The sequence below is a fragment of the Morus notabilis genome, unplaced genomic scaffold (genome assembly GCF_000414095.1).
Source record: "Morus notabilis unplaced genomic scaffold, ASM41409v2 Scaffold1203, whole genome shotgun sequence".
In the NCBI taxonomy this organism is placed as follows: domain Eukaryota; kingdom Viridiplantae; phylum Streptophyta; class Magnoliopsida; order Rosales; family Moraceae; genus Morus; species Morus notabilis.
The window spans coordinates 38,990-50,288 of NW_010359498.1; the positions used below are offsets into that span (position 1 = coordinate 38,990).

General features: G+C 38.9%; 1 pseudogene; it reads right to left on the reverse strand.

The window, feature by feature from the left end:
- Positions 1 to 1,098: 1,098 nt before the first annotated feature.
- Positions 1,099 to 9,511, reverse strand: LOC21385850 (annotated as a pseudogene).
- Positions 9,512 to 11,299: the final 1,788 nt, after the last annotated feature.

Consider the following 11,299-nt stretch of genomic DNA (forward strand, 5'->3'; position numbering starts at 1 on the left):
CATCCATCATTGCACTCAATGTTGCTGCGTAGGCGCCATTGAAGCTTACCGCCTCAAATTATTTTTCATGGCGTCTATAATTCTCAACGCTTCTCACCGGCTATGATTTGCTCGGATTTGTCAATGGCACACATCCATGTCCTGAGCAAACTATCATGGTCAATGGCGCTACAATCATTAACCCCGCGTATCACACATGGGTACGTCAAGATCAACTCATCTTGAATGCTATACTTAGTTCGTTGTCTCCGACCTTGATTCCTTTTATTGCAACTGCCCTAACATCTCACGATGCTTGGTCAACCTTAGCCCTCACATATGGTAAACCGACGCGTGGTCGAATAACCACTTTAAAAACTCAACTTAGTAACCCGATCAAAGGCTCCTAGACGATCACCGAGTTTATGCAAAATATTAAGACAAAAGTGGATGAACTTGCAATGATGAATGCCCCAGTTGATATCGAGGATCTTACCATCAAGATTCTTAATGGTCTTGATGAAGACTATAAAGAACTTTCCAATGCTATTCAAGCACGAGAGACGGTGATTTCCTTTGAAGAACTGCATGAGAAACTCCTCAACCGTGAAGCCCATCTTGCCGCCAAGAAGGGTAACCAAATAACACTCCTAGTTAGCGCCAATGCAGCTGCTAAGTCTGGACCTCCAAATAGGCCAAATAGTCGCCCCCCGGGTTCGCCACAAACTAATCCTTTTCGACCTTATGGGACATGGACTCCCAGACCACCATAGGCACAGAATCAACGTGGCCCTCGCCCTTACCTTGGGCGCTGCCAACTGTGCGAACAACAAGGACATTTTGCTAAGAGGTGCTCAACTCTCAAACATTTCTCATGGGCTGGTTCGGTGGCACCACGGACCCAGAATAGGCCCGTATATGTTTCTCCTCAAGCCAATGCTGCTGCCTATTCCCTTGCTCCATCCTCATCTGAATGGATTCTAGACTCGGGTGCCACACATCATGTGACAACGATCTTGCTAATCTCTCACTCCATTCTCCATATGAAGGATTAGATGATGTTGTTGTCGGCAACGGTGCAGGTTTAAGCATTACCCATACAGGTTCTCTCTCTCCACCTTATAATCCTTCTTCCCTAAAATTTTCAAATGCCCTTTGTGTGCCTTCAATGAACAACAATCTGTTATTTGTTTCCCAACTCTGCAAAACTAATAATGTTATTGTTGTTTTTACTCCAACACACTTTCAGGTGAAGGATCCTCGCACAGGGGCCATTCTCCATCAAGGTCCACTTAAAGGCGGCATCTACTCTTGGTCTTCATCTTTGGGTGTGTCGGCATCACCACTGGCTTTTTCTGTATCTAATGAATCTTTTTCATTATGGCATAGTCGTTTAGGTCATCCCTCCAACAGAGTCATGCGTCATTTGTCACTGTCTAAGTCTGTGTTTTGTTCTTCTAGTTCACCGAGTAATTTTCATTATAATGTTTGTCTATGCCATAAAAGCCACAAATTACCTTTTCATGATTCCTCACTTATATCAAGTTCTCCTCTTGATTTGGTGTTTTTGGATGTCTGGACTTCTCCAATCTTATCATGTGATGGCTATAAATATTATGTGATTTTTGTTGATCATTACACCAAATATATCTAGTTCTATCCACTTAAAAATAAATCTGATGTTCTGGCTGTGTTTAAATGCTTCAAATCACTTGTCGAAAAACGTTTCAATCGACCCATTGTCACAATCTACACAAACAATGGTGGGGAATATATAGCTCTCAGAGATTTTCTTGGGACTCATGGTATCTCCCATTTAACCACCCTACCTCACACACCTGAACATAATGGTTTTTTCGAACGCAGACATCGCCACATTGTTGAAACTGGTTTAACATTGCTTCACCAAGTGTCTGTCCCTTCCTCATTTTGGCCCTTTACCTTTGCTACCGCTGTCTATCTCATTAACCGTATGCCCAAACAAAACCTATCCATGAAATCATCCTTTGAGTGTCTCTTTCAAACTCCTCCTAACTTTTGTAAACTTAGGGTATTCGGGTGTCTTTGTTATCCTTGGCTACGTCCTTACACAGCTCACAAGTTGGAATCTCGGTCTCGTCCTTGTGCATTCCTTGGTTATTCCCTTACTCAAAGTGCTTACCTATGTTATGATCTGTCATCTCAAAAAATTTATGTCTCTCGTCATGTTGTGTTCGACGAGTCTAAGTTTCCTTTCCAATGGTCCTCTTTGGCCAGTGTTGGTGTTGATTCCCGCGGTGGATTGCCGGATATGGTACCGTCTAAAGTGGCCGATAGGGCCTCTGTGCCGAGTTATCCTTTGCCAGTTCCTCCACTCCCACCTACCGCCGAAGTTACCTTGCCCAATTTGCCTACCAATCCTACATCTAGCGATCTCTCGCCGTCTCCTTTATCCCTCCCGCAAACCACTTCTCGTGAGATATCTACCGTGATCTCCTCTCCTAATAACACTCGACAGACTCTTCCCCGTAGTGACTCACTTGATCTATCACTTTCCACTTCCCTCCACCCAATGGTAACTCGTTCTAAGAAAAACATCGTCAAACTGAACCCGAAGTATAGCCTCACCGTTGCTACCGAACTGGATACCACTGAGCCTACCTCTCACACTCAAGCTCTCAAAAATCCACGTTGGCGTATAGCTATGTCTAAAGAGTTCGATGCTCTACTTCGCAATGGTACTTGGGACTTGGTACCTTCTGATATGTCTCAGAATATAGTTGGTTGTAAATGGGTTTTCCGTATTAAACAAAAATCCGATGGTACCATCGATCGCTACAAGGCCCGGCTTGTAACGAAGGGCTTTCATCAACGACCAGGGCTTGACTATCATGACACGTTTAGTCCGATAGCTAAACCTACCACAGTTTGGGTTCTTCTCTCCTTAGCGGTTTCCCGAGGTTGGTCTGACATTATTCCCATCCCTCAGGAACAATTCCGGTTACAACTCCTTAAGTACAAGACGGCACTGATCGGTTTGTAAATCAGAAAAGATGAGGTCCGGATATTGTTTAATGAAGGATCGGGGAGAGCAACTCCTATTTTTCGTATGATCGCTAAAAGAACTAAAGGACGAGAAGTGGTGAACCTTTATTGGCCTTTAGTTCTTTAGCTGCTATACTTGACCGACGTCGGCTCCATACGTTAAGATTAAGGTATGAATTGGTTATAAAACGCTGGACTTTTATTTGGTAGGCCCTTTATTCCATTCCTTCGGAATGGCGGACCGACTACTCTTTATTGTTACAACTCTTTATTTGGTAGGCCCTTTATTCCATTCCTTCGGAATGGCGGGCAAACGGATATACTGCGGAGAGCATTTTCCATTCTCGCGGTCAGTGGCGAAAGGCCGCCTTTACCACTGATACCCGAGGTACTTTTATTTCCCATCAAGGGCTTATGAACACTCTCACTAAATATGCTAATAAAATAGATGCTAGTCTCAACTATAAGCGCATTCTAAAGGGGGTTGAATGGGGCACGGTCCATCTTAAAAAGACTGAAAGCTAGTTCTTTCGTAAGCAGGAGAGTCCCATGGAGTTCATAATTGCATAAATGGAGGGCCCTTGATTCTTACTGTTCATATGTTATGATATGAATATACCACACCCATTCGTTATGTATGGATGATGAGATTCCATTGATACAGAGCCAATTCTAATAGATTTATTGGAGGGTCCCATTGGCGTGCATCCAGTAGGAATTGAACCTACGAATTCGCCAATTATGAGTTGGGCGCCTCCGTCAGCTGGATGTTAACAATGCTTTTCTTCAAGGTCCACTAGATGAAGATGTCTTCATGTCCCAACCACTGGGATTTGTTGATCCTAATCTTCCCACCTATGTCTGCAAACTCAACAAAGCCATATATGGTCTTAAACAAGCTCCTCGAGCGTGGTACAATGAATTGCATCGCTTTCTTCTTAGGGTTGGTTTTATAAATTCCATGTCAGATACATCACTATTTATTTATCGTGGTGGGGAGACTACCATGTATCTTCTGGTATATGTTGATGACCTAATTCTTACGGGGAGTAATGACGTGGCCATCCAGAATTTTGTTGATTAGTAGATCAAAGATCTAGGTGTTTTATCCTATTTCCTTGGTGTTGAGGTTATTTCTTGTCCAGAGGCCTACGCCTCACTCAGTAGAAATATCTTCTGGATATACTTACCGAGCACAACATGGAAAATTCTAAACCCGTTTAGACACCGCTAGCCACCTCCTCTTCCTTGTAGCTCCATGATGGTTCTCCACCTACGGATGCAACGCTTTATCGTCAGACAGTTGGTAGCTTACAGTATCTTCTCATTAGTCGTCCTGACATCACCTTTACTGTCAACAAGTTATCCCAGTTTATGCATGCTCCGACGACTCATCATTGGGGCGCTGTTAAGCATCTCCTTCGTTACCTCAATGGTACACGGTCTTATGGTATTCGACTGCAGCGCCACAACTCTTTGTCTCTTCATGCCTTTTGTGATGCAGATTGGGCTGGTGATCCTGATGATCGTACCTCTACAGGTGCCTATATTGTTTTTCTTGGTCCTAATCCTATTTCTTGGAGTTCAAAGAAGCAACGTTCTGTTGCTTGCTCTTCCACAGAAGCTGAGTATCGGGCAATTACTTTTGCCGCTGCAGAACTTCAGTGGGTACATTCTCTACTTGAAGAACTTGGTGTCTTGGTCAGTGTTCAACCGACTATTTATAGTGACAACATTGGTGCAACATATTTATGCGCGAACCCGGTCTTCCATTCTCGCATGAAACATATCGCTCTGGATTATCATTTTGTTCGTGAACTAGTGCAAAGTGGTCGCCTTCGAGTCTCTCATGTTTCTTCCGCAGATCAGTTGGCAGATGCACTATCTTGTCGGCTCTAGGATATTTCACTCAAGATTGGTGTCTCCACTGGAGCACCATCTTGAGGGGGCCTAACAGATCCGATACATTGTATATTACATATTTAGAATATTTGGTGTATAGTTGACTTATTCTTGTAATCTTCTACATTAGGATAGCCAGTTATTTAAAATATTTACTTTCCTTATTCTTTAGCTTTCTTGATTGTATTTACTTGTGTATATATCTGGGCACTCTAAATGAATTATATACAAGAAATACCTTTCATTCAGCTCTGTTAAGTTTGTGCACATAATTTAATTTATAGGAACATTCACAAATTCTTATTGCCATTTCTCTGGTCATAAATTATGTGCAAGTTCCATAAATGTCCATGTTACTTCATATAATCAAAACAAATTATCTATAGTCTCTTAACTTAACAAAAGAGTATAATACTAGTAGTGGCCATCAAAATTTTAAACTAGATACGAGTTAAATATCAATAGTGCTGATGCAATCACTCATGAGGAATTTTCTATAACAGGAACAGGAGTAACCAACAACGCTGTGCAAAACGAGGTTATAACAAAGAAATGTCACTAAAAAACTAGAAGAACATAATGCAAATCATATTGAAGAACATTTTATGACCAAACTGACGGGCCTAATTGAAAGTACTAGAAAAACATGCAAATCATCGAATAATGTAAATGGTCACCATTCAAAATGAAAATATACTAACGTGTGCAATTTCTTTGTGCTTATTCTCAAAACATTAAGCGATTTTGAGCTAAGAAGTGGTCGCTTCATGTTGGAAGGCTCAAACGGTTCCATAATTTCTTAAAGGGGCCACAGTGTCTTGAAGTTGCTTGAAACAATGCAACACCAAATACAAAACCAACAGCAATTCCGACAGCGATTCCATCATTAAAGCATGAATGTGTTCTCGATTTATTGTGTGGCTCAGTATGACGGTTATGAATTATTGAACAAGGCTTAGCTTGATCACCACACAAATCGTTTCCTTCAAAGCTTGAGTTTGGAAAAGTTGAAAACTGACCTCCTGAAAGGATCTCCCCATGTAACTTGTTGTATGCAACATTAAACTTGGACAGAAAGTTGAGTTTTACCAAGGAAGATGGTATCGTCCCCGAAAGCATGTTGTGCGACAGATCCAGAGCCTCTAAGCTGCTCATTCCCGACAAATTAATAGGGATCGATCCAGATAGGTTGTTGAGTTTTAGGTCTAAAACATGGAGCTTTTTCAGATTCCCAAACTCCAGCCAAATTGGTCCACTTAAATTATTGCTACTCAGATCCAAGGTCGGTGGAAAGCTCTGGACTTGATTATACTGCAACCCTCTAGAGCTAACAATCCTCTTCATGAAAAATGGGAAATCTGGGGAAGGTTCCTCCAATGAGATCTCCCTGTCAATGAGACTTGGTAATCTAGTTATGTTTTCTGGGATCTCCCCAGTGAATGAATTATTTGAAATGTCCAAGTAAAAGAGGGAATCAAAGTCGCCTAACCAGGGTGGAACTTTTCCAACCAAGTTATTCCATGACAAATCCAACAACTACAACCGTTTGCTTTTACTCAGCCATTGAGGTAGTGAACCTTTGAGCCTACAATTGGCAATTACCAGAATCCTTAGCTTTTCAAAATGAAAACTGGGATCCGCGGGCAATTCCTCGTGATGGAAGTTCAAGCTGAGCACCAGAGTAGTCAGGTTCTTACACTGCTGTAGAATTCTAAGGGCGGACAAAAGATTCGTGTTGCTAGAATTCGAAAGAGAGAAGTAAGATAGGCTATGAAAATCCTTGTAGCTCTCTGGTATTTCATCTACGAGTTTATTCCGCGCAATATTTATATTGTTCAGATGCCGGCAAGATGGAAGTTAATAGGGAAGGGAGCCATTAAACTTATTGGAGCCTAAATCAAGAGAGATCAAATTAACCATTGCAGCACAATTTATATTTATTGGACCAACCAAGGAATTGTTTCTCACATTCAACAAACTAATACTGGGAGAATTGGTCAACGACTCAGTATACCACCAGCGAACTTATTAGAATGAGCAACAAAAGACTGTAACTTTCCTAGTTTGTGAAAAACATTAGGAATAGCCCCCTGAAAACCCGTTGGAGGAAATATCCAAACGAACAAGGTTAGTGAGGTTACCAATTCCGTCGCTCAACTGCCCAGAAAGCTTGTTATACGAAATGATCAAATCCGACAGATTTTGCAGCCGAAATACGCCTTCAGGTATGCCTGTAAGATCATTCATTTCCACATGGAGATGATCCAGAAAAGCACAATTTCCAATCCCGGAAGGAAGATCACCAGAGAAGAAATTCGCTGACAACTTCAATATCTTAAGCTCAGAACCACCAGCGTGACAGATATGATCCGGAAGAAAACCGCTCAAGTAGTTTTGAGACATGTCAAGGATTTGGATTGAAGACAAATTGACGAAATCAGGAACAGCGCCATAAAAGTCATTGAAGCTCAAGTCCAGAACCTGTAAACTGGACATGTTTAAGAGGGAAATCGGAATCGAGCTTTTGAGGTAGTTGTGGGAGAGATTGAGAGTTCTGAGCTGATCCAAAGACCCCAACGATTCAGAAAGGTTTCCCGTAAGTTTCTTGTTGCCGAGCTCCAACTTCAACACTTTTCTTGTTTCATTATTGAAAGTGATTACTGGCCATTTGCAGCAATTAGAAGAGGAATTTGGTTCCCATCCATCAATGGTCATGTACAAACCGGCCATGAAATCTTTCAGCACACTAAGTGTTGGGAATAGTGTCCTAAAAACATGAGATGTAAAAGGATATTTATTAGTTATTTAATAAAAGAGTTTATTCATCATTTTATGTGCATATATTTATGAATATTTTATGAATATCAAATAAAATTCCTTGATTATTTATGTAACCTTAAACATGGTATATAAGTGTTCTATACGAGAAGATAATGTTTAAGGATAATAATCAAAAGTAATTGTTCATAATGAATTTAATTAAAGTTCGGAATCTTTAATTAAAACATTATTAATACATGTCATTCCCATTTAGAATGGAACGGTGTTATCCGCACTGTTAATATGGCGAGATATTGAATGAGTGTATTTCGCATAATGAGATTATGTGGAACATGGACGCAGACACAATATGAATTTCTAATAATTTTCGTTAAGCATAGAAATTCTAATTGAGTCTACCGATGGTCATATATAGGATGATCTTAATCCTGAGTTCTTAACAAACTCCTATTTATGGATTTATGTCTTTTGATTTACTCGGTACGGATTCTGAGACCCTGAATCCTATTCCTTGTATTTTGGAGACATAATGAAATAGGTAGCTGGAAATGTTATTATACGAGATGGAATCCATTCCTTCTTGAGAAATAAGCAGATAAATAATTCTCTTGAGTGTTGACTCGGTACTTGGATTAGTAAGAGCGCTCTGGTTCATGAATGTGTTTTATGAATCACTATCCATTAGAGAATCAATGGTACTCAAGGATAAAGATGTAATTAGAGAGGTTAACGGATTCTACCTGACTCTAATTATGAATTATTTATGGAGGATTGATCTATATGTAATGACTATATCAAATGGACACTTCGCAGTTTAAAAGTAATTAATGTCTATAATTTCGAGAGTTCAATTCCAAGTTTATAGTGGAGTAACTATTGGAATTAATAGAATTAATAAATTAATTAAAGTGTTTAATTAATTATTAATTTTATTGGAGCTCAGAATTATAGGTCCATATGTCCCCACGTCGTCCTTGTAATTCTACCAGACACAAAGGGCAAAATGATTTAAGTTTGACTTAAATTCGAATTTGAATCTAAATTAAAATTAGACTACTGGATAAAGGATAAAATCTCTTCCTTCCCTATTTGAGATAGGCGCCACACACAGGGATAAAACCCTAGAGTGTGGCCGGCCACCAAGTGGATAAGGGGAAGGGATTTTTTGTTCCAAATTCAAAATTGGAGATAAGGATTTGATTCTATTTTGAAGTTTGACTTCTTCTCTTTAAATATGAGAAAGATAGAAAATTGTAGAGACAATTTTTAACAGATATTGAGCCCTAGTTTTTTGAGTGTGGCCGAAATTCTCATAGAGGAAAAAGAGAACAAAATATTTTTCTCCAAAAATTCCACATCGTGCATGCGTTGGTGTTTGTGGAAATTCGAGTGTTTAAGAAACCTGTTTTGTCTCACGTGTGCCCACACACACGTCTACGTGGAATCAAGGAATTGACGTGGAAGACTTTGGTATTCTAAACACAAAGCTTGGAGCAAGGACTGTTCGTGGTCAAATAAATTCAAGTTATCATCCGAGTCGGCTTCCAGGTATTTTTTTGGTTGATCCTTGAATCATGTAAATTAATGTGATTAATTTATTCGTGCATAAATTAATATAATCTATAGAGTATGTCAAAAGTTTTATGAAAATTTTTGTTATACACGATCCGCTGTTTTTCATCCCCACGCTTCCGCACCCGAATTCGATTCGGGAACCAGCACTAAGGTCATTCGGATCACATGTCAGATTCTGAGGACTCACAGTCTGAGCTTGGTAGGAAAACCCAACAACAATGAGGATCACCAAGAAAACTTGAACACCCATTTTAGAGGACAAAATTCAAAATGTATTTAGTCAAGTAGTAGATGAGTCTATGTCAAGGATCACATGCATTTTGCAGGCAGAGAATCAAGAACCATTTCTTTTCACGACTTATATATATGTAGATATATCACGTCAAGCTTAAGCCAGTCAACTATTTTTATTTTTCGAAGTCAAGAGAAGAAATATTGATATTCTCATAAGACGTCGAAACTACGTCATCCATAAAAGAGACCATCCAATATAAAAACTCACTTGAATTACATAATCAAGGTTGATTTCATAAATGCCTCTTGGAACTATTTATCCTATGTCAGCACGCTTTCAACTTTTAAAAGAGTTCATTTTAGTCCCTAGATTATGTAAAATCAGACACACCTAAACTAATGTAACTTCATAAATGCCATTAAATTATAGATTATGTGTCAACTTGCCTCAATTTCTAAAAACATAGCAGGAGGTCGGAAGGTGTAACGCCCATTTTTCTAAACCGATAAAATTCTTAGAAGTAAATATTAGGAGTTAACTTGAATAATGTTATGGTGTTATATATAGTTAATTCTAACATTACATTGAGTTATATTTTACAGGTGAACGCGACGAGGACTCGAGGCGCTAAGAACAAGTTCATGCCATGTTATAGAAATTATATATATATGTTCAATTTTTTTTTAATGATTTGATAAATAAATATATGTTCATGATATGATGTACTTCATGTTATAATGCATGGAATTAAGTGTCTTAGGAAAATTCTAAGTTTTTCCTTGATTTTTCTTTTTAGACAAAAGAACCATTTCCATAATGTTAATTTCCAGCTCTATTTTGGACCTTTCAAATTCTGAAATTATTCCATAGTCTATACAAAGTTGTAGAACTTTTCATAAGCTTTTCAACGCCTTCTCATTTGTGCAAATCGGACATCGGAGTAAGAAGATGTGGCCAGTATACCATCAGAATACCCAGCAGTTTCCGACCAGGTTACTGCACGCGAACAAGAATGGAAATTCTAGAAGTTGACCTAACTCTCCTATTTGTCTTCCACACGAATTTACACCCTAATGACAGCCACCCTCAGCTGTTATAGGGTCATTTAATCATAGGATTAAACCCTAATCAATCCTAAATCAATCACATTAATTTTTTTTACATATTAAAGAGCCATTCAATTCCCCTTCTCTTCCTCCTTATTTCTCACGCTCAAAAGAAAAAAAAAATCAGAAAAAGCCTCCAACACCGGCCACAAACCTCACCTCTTGATTCTTTTTGGATTCTTCAATCATTAGAGACAAAATAAAGATTGTCGAGGTATGATTCTTTCTTGTTGTTTAGTTTGTATGTCTATGAGAGTTTGGATGATTTTACTTTGGGTTTGATTATAATGGTTTGAGAGAATGATGGAGGATATTTATTGGTTGATGATTGAGGGAGGATATATGTATTTAGGTGATGTTTACTGACCATGGCAGTAGGTGTTTATTTTAGATTGGAATGCATGATCCGGTTATTGTTTTGGGGGTTTTGGTGTCTTCATAATTTGATAAATTCTAGAGAGGCATGTTAGGAATTATGTTATTTTCTTATATTGTTGTTTCCTTTTTATGTTATAAATTGTGATTTCATAGAAACATGAGTTAGCATATTGTTTTGGATTCAAGTTGCAAGATATGTGAATTTTGATAGTCATATTGATGTTTCTAGTTCGCTTTGCCTGAGAATTTTTATAGAATGTGTAATTTGAATGTTTTAGGAACATGTTTTAGGGCTGGTTAAAGTATACATATGGTTGGA